Here is a 10,948-nt window from a genome sequence, read left to right as displayed (position 1 = left end):
TAGAGAAAATACAAGCAGAGAAATAAAGAACAACGGACTGGGCTTCTAACTGTCTGAGAAGTTAGCACAGATCAGTAGACAGATCCAATTGTCTGATCAAGGCAATACATACATAGTTACCAGAGAGAGAAGCACTAACATCTGGATTTTGCAAGGTGGGTGGGGAGAGGGCTCCTTACCTGCTGACCAGAATCTCTTCTGGTCAAATCACAAGAACACTCTTCCAATGAGTAAGCCCCAAAGCAAAATGCTCATCTCAGAGTATGCATGTATATACACACTCCACACACACACACACACACACACACACACACACACACACACACAGACCTACAAGCCAGTCTCCCCTAAGCAAACTTCCCCTAATGTGCTCCTGCTGAGACCTATTAATGGGTGGGGAAGATCTTATATCCCATTAACATTACAGAAAGGAGTGAGGGAAAGAGAGAGGTAGAAAGAAGAGAGAGATAAATAAAGAGGGAGAGAAAGAAATAGGAAGGGAAAAAGTAAAGAGGGAGAATGAAAGGGAGGTAGAGAAAGGGAGAGGACAAATTTACCAGGTTTTCAGTGAGAGAGAGAGAAAGGGAGAATGAAAGAGGACAGGTTTACTAGGTTTTGAAGGTATAAAGGTAAATTGTCCTGTTCACATCCTGCTGTTCACTTATGTCATTGGTTTTATAGTAAGTCATCACCAATTACTAATGTCTTTTGAAATTCTGGGTTTTTCTTTAACCACCTACAATCTGGTTTCCAAGTATATATTCTTTCAATTAATGCCCACTCCCCTACCCCCAATCTTATTAATCTTTTTTTTTTTTGAGGGTGAAGACAGGACAATTGGGGTTAAGTGACTTGCTCAAGGTCACATGGCTAGTAAGTGTTAAGTGTCTGAGAGGTTCTCCTGACTCCAGGGCTGGTGTTCTATTCACTGAGCCACCTACTTGCCCCCCTTATTCATCTTTAAGGTTCATTTTTCACCACTTCCATAAAGTCTGCACTGATAGCTCTGATTCAGATTATGGTCTTTGATTCTGAACTTCTTACCCACTTCTTTTCTGAACCTTAACATTAAAAAAATTAACATCTTGACAACTAGTTCAATCACTTCCTGACAAAAAGAGAAAGAAGTGGAAGCAGAGTTAGATTTTATATTCTTGGGCTCAAAGATCATTGTAGACAGCAACTGTAGTCATGAAATTAAAAGATGCCTGCTCCTTGGAAGGAAAGCTATGGCAAATCTGGATAGTAAACTGAAAAGCAGAGATATCACATTGCTGACAAAGGTACAAACAGTCAAAGCTATGGTTTTTCCAGGAGCAATGTATGGCTAAACAGTTGGTTTAGAAGGAAAGCGGAGCACTGCAGAATCCTATGCTTTTGAATTGTGGTGCTGGAGAACTTTGGAGAATCCCTTGGACAGCAAAGAGATCAAATCAGTCAATACTTAAAGAGATTAATTGAGACTATTCATTGGAAGATCAAATACTGAAGTTGAAGCTAAAGCTTAAACACTTTGACCATATAATGAGAAGACAGGACTCATTGGAAAATACTCTGTTGTTGGGAAAGATTGAAAGCAAAAGGAAAAGGGGTCAGCAGAGGATGAAATGGATAGATGGTCTCATGGGAACAATGAACATGAACTTGGACAGACTTTGAGAGATCGTGGAGGATAGAAGGGCCTGGTCTGGCTTGGTTCATGGGGTTATGAAGAGTTGGATGCCATTGAATGACTGAACAAATTATGCTCAATTTAATATGCAGTCTTTGTAACATTCTCCAAAAGTTTCATATGTATGACTTTTATTTCCTCCAACAAGATTATAAACTTCTCAAGGGCAGGGACCATTCTAACATTTGCCCTATAATTCCATCAAATTGACAGAATAACTTCACACCTCCTAAAAGATCAAGAAGTGTAAAGCCTTCTTTATGTTTCCTTAAGAGGCTATGAATATGTTACTCCAGTTTTGTACTCTTTACAATCTACAGAACAGGTCACTTAGTGTGTGACCTTTGTTAGAAATGTACTTAGTCTAGGAGTAAATAATACTTGTTGGATAGCCAGGAAGGTTTTTGTTACCTTTATTTTACATTTATTTTTTTCTGAATAAATGGGTAACCTCTTCAAAAGACTACATAGAATCAGACAAATGCAAGTCCTTTTATGCTGCTTTCATTTGAATTTCCTGCCTTGTTCCTCCCTTCAGGACTGGAATTGGTTTCAGCTCCTCTTGGTTACAATCTTTCTGACCTGCCCATTAGGTATCCACTTCTTAGTATGTTCCCTCCCTCCAAACTTGGGCCACATGCAGCCGATGATCAGATAATGAGGCTCTAATTCTATGAGGAGTATGTCAGCTAATATGTATGAGGCTAGTTAAGCATTCATGTGAATGAAGAGTTGACTATCCTTTGACCTTAGCAGGTTTGAACCAGCTTAGCCCAGGCCTCTTCCAAGGGGAAACTTAGAGATTTCTTCCAGTTATATAATTGGATAGGGCTGTTCTGCCCTTCCTCCCCTCATCCTGATTTACACCTTCCTGCATATCCTGTGCAACATCTGTTTTTGGAACATCCATTGTTCCTATAGAATCTGTGGAAACCAAACTGCTAGCATTTCTCACACCTTTAAGTTTTATGTCCTTCACAAAATCCAAAAGGCTCACTTAAAATTCGAAGCTGTTATACCCTTTTACAAGGTTCAAATTCTACTGGCAGAATTTGTTTCTGTTATTTTACATTCTACATACTTAGCAAGTGAGTTGGGGGAAAGAGGAGAAGGGAACAAGAATTTAAGTGACTACTATGTTCTAGGCATTGTGCCAAGTGCTTTACAAATATATTACATTTGATCCTCATGCCAACCCTGTGAGGTAGGTGCAGTTATGATCCCCATTTTACAGTTGCAGATATGGATGGATGCAGACAAAAGCTAAGTAACTTACCCAAGGTCACACAGCAAGTAAATATTGAAGCCACATATGAAATTTGGTCTTCATGCCTCTAAGCCTTCCCTCTATTCACTGCTGCACCACCAATGCTTAACATTGTACTCTTCACACAGCAGGTATCAGATTCAGCTGATCTGGCACCTTGGTACAGGAGAAAGTTTTCTGGATTTAGTAGCCTCTCCATACCCATGTGACCTCGAATATATCACTTAACCTCTATGGGTCTTAGTTTCCTCAACTAAAAAATGAGGGAGTTGGACCATATGGCCTCTAAAAATCCCTTTCAGCTCTAAAGTGATGATCCTATGAACCATCTTTTCACTATACTTCATATATATTTTGCATTTTCTTGCCTGTGTGCATTTTGTCTCCTAATAGAATGTAAACTCCCTGAGTGAAGGCTGTGACTATTTTGGCTTTTTTTTTTTGTCTTTATATGTTTACCACAGGGTCTGGATTTTAAGTAGGTATTAATAAATGCTTTTGGAATTGAATTGAAAATGATCATGGGTAACTGAAAGCAGGTTAGAAGAATATAGAGATGATCTTAAGGGACCCCAAATGTTCTGGAAGTATCTTCTTGTTGGTACATGATTCCACATACAGTATTTGTTAATAGTTTTTTTTCTTCTGGAATGAAATAATAGTTTAGTTTAATTAAAATCTGGGAACCATCCCATTAGTGTGTCTTCCAAAGCGGTGAAATTTTCCTATTCACTCTGGCAGTGTTTTATTCTTTTCGTGACAAATGGAAGCAAGTGAGAAAGATGAAATGTTTGTTTTGTCTTTCCAAGATGGATCATTGACCTGGAATTTTTTGAGAACTCTTACTCTAATGGGGAAGAATACTAGGCTATAACTCAAAAGTTATGGGAGAAATCTGGGCTATTGGGCAGATGGTCTGTCAAGAGAACTTTCTGTAAACTTCCCCAACTGTAAAATGGTTGCTCTATTAACCTCTAGATTGCTTAAGGAAGGTATAAAATAGCTGAATTTTTAAAAAGTAAAATTGCTAAATAGAATATAATTCCTCCAATAAGTCACAATATTCTATCATATGTAATTACACAGAGAAAATTTTTATTTTTTTGCTCACAACAAAGTGACATTTTATTATTCAATCTCTATGGCCCATATTTATGGGTGTGGTACATTTATTAATATCAGAAGAAAAGTAAATCTTAAGTCTCAGTACCATTACCAACAACTATAATACACTAATTTGGTGCAGGGCATGAGAGAATGACAGAACTATGAAAACAAACAAACATATCTTGACATATTCCAGAATTAGAACAGAGAAATCAGTATAGTGGAAAGAAAATTTATCAGCTGGCATCCTGATACTTACTAACCCTGACCATGAAGAATTAGCTCTTTCAGCCTCAGTTTCCTCAATTATAAAATGTTTACTCAGCATACTCCACAGGATTGTTGCAAACACTGAAATATCATAGAAATGTGTTTTTTTTTTTCTTTTTGGAGGGCAATTGGGGTTAAGTGACTTGCCCAAGGTCACATGGCTATTTTTTTGTCTGTGTGTTAAGTGTCTGAGGCCATATCTGAACCCAGGTCCTCCTGACTCCAGGGCTGGTGCTCTATTCATTGCGCCACCTTGCCGCTCCTGAAATATGTTTTTGTTATTATTAATGTAGCAGACCTCAGAAAAGAAAGCAGTTCTGATATTTGGAGATTATTGTAGATTGCATTCCTTCTATTGACAATCACAAATGGAGATTTTGACTCCTCATGTAATAATAAACATACAGTTAGCTATCAGAGATTTTTCTTTCTTTTTTTCTTTTTTGTCTTTTTGGAAGGGGAAGGCAGGGCAATTGGGGATAAATGACTTGCCCAAGTGACTGCCACACAGCTAGTAAGTGTTAAGTGTCTGGGCTTAATTTGAACTCAGGTCCTCCTGACTCCAGGGCTGGTGCTCTATTCACTGCACCACCTAGCTGCCCCCAAGATTTTTCTTTATTATAAGTAGTGTTCTATTCACCAAATAACAAGAGTAATTTGCTGAAAGTATCATTGTTAAAGAGCCTACAGGAAAACTCTCCCCACACAGTAAGTCAAATATTTTCACCTTACTATACATGTATGGTTAAAGAAAAGGTAAGCAATTTATGGAAGAAGTGACAGGGTGTACTGGAAGCCTTCAACAGCACATTAATACCCTAACCAGAGACAATTTTAAATCAGTAGGTCTTATCCTTGAATCAAGTTTTTTGGGGACACAGTATTACAAGGCTCTGTGTTGGTCAGTGTTTCTCAATGGGTTATCTTTGTTATATGTTATATGCTCATTTAAGCTGCATCAACTTCTTCCTTTCTGTTATTTATTTTTAAAAATTTATTTATATATTTTGTTTTTGCATCACCTAAATTTTCCCCTATATCCATCCTTCCATGATGAGGCTCCCATGTTCTTTTTCTCTCTACACATAGTCACCATCCAAGTTCACTCCATCATTACCTCTGGACTATTGCAACAGCTTCCTAACTGATCTCTCATATTCTAGTCTCTCCCCTCTAATCCATTCTTCACAAATCTGACAGTGATTTTCCTAAAGAACAGGTCTAACCCTTTCATTACCATACCCAATAATTTCTCTGACCCCTACTGACTCTATGTAGCAGCAAACACCCCAAGGGTCCTCAGGGTTTGCTGCCACCACAGGTTCTTGGATCTGCTTTGATAAAGGAAAGCAACTCAAAATGGGTTAACAAGTTTACTTTAATCAGTCAGATATGTATCGTTTACCTCGTTCAAGGGAAAAAGGTCAGCACCCCGAACTTCAGAATATACAGACAGTATTATCAAGACAGAAACAGATCAAGTACACAGCTTTCCAAACTGTGCAACCATTACATCCATACCAAACAACATCTGGGTTTCAAAGCCGGGGGGCTCTGGACAACGGCTAGCCCAGAGTTTCATCAAATCACAGAACACTTCTCAAAGTGAGCCCCAAAAACAAAGCCTCAAATCAGGGTTTATATACCCTTCTCCTGGCTCAGAGAATGTAACAACCTTATTGACCCACTGGCCAATCAAGAAGTATCTACTGAAAAACAAGCCTCTCACCCCAGGCTCCAGGTGCACTTTAGCCTAGGGGCTGGGAAGATCTTCAAAATTTACATTCCCATTACACTCTACTATCAAATGTCATCTTTATCTTATGATTTTAAAATCTGTATTTTTGTGTAAGTTTTATAATGTACCCAATTATTAGAATACAAAACAATTTATAAATAAGTACAAATATTACATGTGCATACTCAACATTTTTTTTTTCTGATGAGGTATATGATCCAAAAAGTTTGGAGAAATGTGATTTATTACCTTTGAATATCCAAAGTGGGGGCTGTGCCATGACCTCAAGTGGTATGTGATCAACCAATCTGAGGGTGGGAAGATGTATTGCATCCATCCTCCCTTTGATAGCCAATCCAATCATAGAGCATATCACCAACACAGCCACACATGCTTCAACTTTCTCCTCCCACCCCTGTCTCTCTGTTATGCAAACTCCTAACTTTCCCCATTCTGAGCCTAGAGTTGGTTAATCCCTCTTAGCAATTATAATATGACCATTATTGGTTACCCACAGCTGAAGCTGTACAGATATCACTGGGAAAATTCCTTCTCCTATTTCTGGCATACTCACTCCCTGCTCCCCATGTCATTTTATGGCTTCAGCATACACCTCTGGAGGGCAGTGGAATGGTGAGTAAGAGCCCCATCTCTCCCACTTCCCATTTCAAGATGTAGCAGAAAAAAGTTGCATAGGAGTATCAGACATGGATGAATTGCAGTCTGTATTGAGGACCTCTTTACCTGTCCCCAAACTCATCTCAATTTGATAAGTCAACAAGCATTTAGCAAGTGATTCATCTATATCAGGTACTGTGCTAAATTCTGGGGACAGAAAGGTTAAAACAGACTTCGAATTTAAGGAACTGACAACCCAATGGGGTAAGACAGCATGCAAACCACAATATACAAACAAGACATATACAGGACAAATAAATTGGAGGTTATTTCAGAGGGAAGGCAATAGCATTAAGAAAGACCTACTGTAGAAGTAAGAATTTTTAGCTGTAATTTGAAGGAATTCCTAGGCTTTCTTGGCATGAGTAACTGCCAGTGAAAATGGGGAGGGGAGGAATAATGGGTAAGAAGATGGGAAAGGTAAGAAGGGGCTAGGTTATTAAAATCTTTAAAAGGCAACCAAAATTTTATATTTGATCCTGGAGGCAATAGGGAGCCACTGAAGTTCAGACAATGTGTGTGTGTGTGACATGGAAGATTGCTTTGATCATTCTTTTGAACTTCCCTATTACTATCAAGGGTAACTCCTTCCCTCCAAGTCACACAAGTTCACAACCTCATTCTCCCTCACTCCACAGGTCCAAGAAATTGCCATTTCTTCCTTCTCAATCTCTCTATCGTTATAAGGCCATCACTCTAGTTCAGCCCCTATGCTGGACTATTGCAATAGCCTCTTAATTGGTCTTCCTGGCCCCAGTCTCTCTTCTCTTCAATACATTCTTTACACACCTACAAAAATATTCCTAAATTTCAGATTTGATTATGGTCATTCATTTTATTTCAGCCTTTTAAAATTTCTTTGAGTTTAATAATGTATCTTATCATTTGCATAGTAGTACATGTGAATTTGTAAAAACTAAGGTAGGGGTTAGTGCTAAAAATTAAAAAATAACGTACCTAAATACCTGTACATTTATAAACAAGTAAATTAAGAAAATAAACATACTGTCAAGGGTCCTACTATTTTTTTTTTCTGATAGGGTACAAAACCTAAAAGAAAAGCGAGGATCCCTGTTCTAAATGACCAAAACAAGGAGATGGAAAAGGAGAGAAGCAGGGAGCAACGTGAGATAGATATTACTTTCTCAAGGGAGTGACGGGCGGTGAGGGCATCGAGGGGGTCAATGACGGAAAGAGGTTACCTTTAAATGAATGGAAGCCATCTCCCACCACCATAAGGGAATTCCAAAAGGGATACTAGAGCTTCCCTCTCCCCTCCGACACAGTAGTTTGAAATTACACTATTCCCAATTCCTTTCTTAGGATCTAGAGGCTTTAGAGATATGCGGCACGTGTTAGATTTCAAGTCTTTAAAAGTGTGAATGAACTCATCAGTCTAGTAAAATGTAAGCTCCCTGTGGGCAGAGACTCTGGCTTTCTTCTTTATAACTTTGGGCAATCACAGTCACAGAATGTTTGCTGAATGCAAAAGGATTGCTTTCTTCTTGGCGTCCAAAAGTGATTACGGAGCACTTGGGGACAGGGGTGGGGCGAAGGTAAACTACCTCTTTCACCGTTTTCCCAGAGAGCAGCCCGTGCCCTAGACCAGCAGGACAGAAGCCTCCAGCGCATGGGAAGAAGCTGAATTTTCTGAGAGCCTCTCCAGAAAGCTCTGTCCCGCCCACTGAAGAGAGGCGTCCTCTGATTGGCTCCTGGCGCAAACGAAGCCCTCCATCACCATCTACTCACTCCTGGATTGGTTGTTCTATTAACCGCAGAGCCCAGAAAAAAGAGGCCTTTGGTTATTGGACTTCGAATGACTCATTTGATTTCTCCGCTGATCGAAATTAGACATCTCAAGAACTTCGCTATGATTATTAAATCCGGGTCTGTCTGTCTGGCCCAGCAGTACCCGTCTCAAGGCCCAGCTGGGGGTTTACACAGTTCAGCCAATCACATAACACCTATCCCCGGTTGCCAGGCAGAGTATGCTAATGAGCCCCCGCCCGGTCTGCAGCTCCCACTCTGCGGCGGGAAGAACCACCTGGAGGCGGCGGGGGGGGTTTGATTTCCATCACCCCTGGGGAGAACGGATCGGGGACCCACCGGCTAGTTGGCTCCCCTCACCCCACATCGTGTAAGTACCCAGGGGACCAAGGGAACTGGCTAACTCGGGGCTCAGAGCACCCTGTGGACAGGGAGGGTGTTTAGCCTCTGCTTAGTCCCACCCAAAATGGCGCCGAGCTCGTTCCGCGTCTCATAGCCCGGCCGGGGCCAACCGACCGCGGACCCGGGTGGGGGGGGGATTAATAGTAGGGGGGAGAAATCCCGGCGGCACCGCCCGATGGTACAGTCCAGCCGGGGCTGGGACGAGGCACCTCACTCGGGGTGGGGGGTCAAACCAACTGCACCTTCTAGGGGGAAAGGGGGTAGGAGCCCCGAAGGATCCCAGCCCCGGGGCGCCGCTCCGCTGGGGCCTGCGGCGCCCCTGCGCCCGTTGCTCTGCTGAATCACAACCCATCCCTTCGGCGACCACCGAGTCCCCGGCTCGTTCCCCCAGCCACGCGTACCTCTCCTCCCCCTGCCCCGCATTGGTTGGGCCGGGACGGCGGTTGAGCGCCCGGCCCCGACTGAGCTGTGGCGGTTGGGCGGGTGCGCGGTTGGGGCGCTGCCGACAGTGGCTCGGGCCGCTCCGCTCGCCCTCAGTGTGGCGAGGCCTCGGGGGGACGGGGGCGGCGTGGGGGGCGGGAGGCGCAGCCACCCCGCTTGCTCGCCCGCCATGGCGGAGCCGGGAGGGCTTCGCTCGGCGGGCAGTCAGGTGGAGGCGGCGGCTCCCCCATTTTAGCCCTTGTGACGGAGGCCCTGGCCTCGGCCGCGGCCTCACGTCCGCAGCTTGCTGCCATGCCCTAACGGTCTGGCCTCCCGAGGGTGGTAGCTGTTGCCCTGCCGGAGGTTAGGATAGCCCTTAGCCTTGTAGGTAGCGGCTGTGTCAGAGGAGTGGGGGAAGGGGGGTCTTGCAGGGGGAGGGGGAGCCAGGAGGGAGTGGGTGGGGTTTAGGCCTTGTACGGCGTGGGGTGGAACGCGGGCGTGGGAGGATGCTGTTTGCCGGAGGCCAAGTTTCTTTTGAGTTTGAAATTCCCTGCGGTGCAAAGTGCTATGCCGGGAGCAAGCGGCCCTCAAATGCTGTTTATCTTTGGTGAATTATCGCTGGTGTAGAGGATGGGTTCTCTCATTCAGAAAAGTGTATGCCTTCGAGTTGGAGGTAGCTGTGCATTAAACATCCCTGGGGCCTTTGCCTCGTAGCTTTCTATGGACAAAGCAAATTGAACCTACGTATGTCTTGAAACGTTTAGACCGCTGGTGTGTACGGAGTGATTGTGGGATTTGGGGGCTGCTTGCATTTTAACTAATCTTGTGAGCATCAGGCGTCCCACTATGTATATTTTAACCCTGGAAGTTTGGTGTGTCTCATTGATCTTCATAGTTTATTAAATGTCATATTTAGTTTTTGGTAGAGCCATATCCTGCAATCCCATTAAGTCCTCCTTCCCTGTCACCTCAGTTTGACAAGATCACTTTCTCTCATGGTCTCCTGTGGTACTTACGGTCTACCCTACTTATTTTACACTTAATTTGATACTGTTTTGTGATATCTTCTCTGCTTTTGTCTTGAGCTGTTATTTAAATCATTTCACAAGTTTATGTCTTGTCTAATGAGATACTTAGACCCATAATTATAAGCTCACAAGTTTTGCATTTCCTAGGGCACCTACCTCGACTGTTTTACTAATAGTAGGTGTTCACTGAAATTATTTTATATTGATACAGGCATACTGTAAAGCTACATGAATTGTAAGGATGCTGCTTAAACATTATCTTTTCCCCAGTGCCCCACACAGTGCTCTCTGTTCCTTAAGGTATTAATAAATGTCGAAATGAACAAAATCTTTGATAAGTGTTTTATAATTTTGACTTTCCCTGGCTTTGTGACCTTGGGTAACTTATTTAACACTTCTCAGCTTAACACTTCAGCGGTTAGATGAGAATAATAACACTTGTTTACTTTTTACAAAATAATAGCATTTTAAAGCAAAGCATTTTGCAAATAATATCTAATTTTATCCTTACTACAATTCTGGGAAGTAGGTGCTATTATTATCCCCATTTTACAGATAAGTAAACTGAAGCAGACAGATGAACTTGAATAAGGGTCACT

The 10,948-nt window shown here is 42.3% G+C and overlaps 1 protein-coding gene across 4 annotated transcripts in view; it reads left to right on the top strand.

Moving 5' to 3' along the window:
- The first annotated feature begins 7,850 nt into the window (after window positions 1-7,850).
- The window catches only part of PRDM10 (PR/SET domain 10), a 160,106-nt gene continuing 157,008 nt past the window's right edge, over window positions 7,851-10,948 (top strand). For 3 of the 4 annotated variants that reach the window (XM_069080237.1, XM_069080234.1, XM_069080235.1), the window contains exon 1: window positions 8,229-8,869. The gene's annotated coding sequence lies outside the window, so the exon portion shown is untranslated. Of the gene's footprint in view, window positions 8,870-10,948 lie in introns of all 4 variants that reach the window. The other variant, XM_069080238.1, reaches the window with a different exon arrangement.

The sequence above is a fragment of the Petaurus breviceps genome, unplaced genomic scaffold, assembly GCF_028583685.1.
Source record: "Petaurus breviceps papuanus isolate PSGF00001 unplaced genomic scaffold, PetGlider_PUasm1.0 91133, whole genome shotgun sequence".
NCBI classification, from domain to species: Eukaryota; Metazoa; Chordata; class Mammalia; order Diprotodontia; family Petauridae; genus Petaurus; species Petaurus breviceps.
The sequence above is the reverse complement of the archived record's forward strand: the minus strand, read 5'-3'. Positions and strand labels throughout refer to the sequence as shown.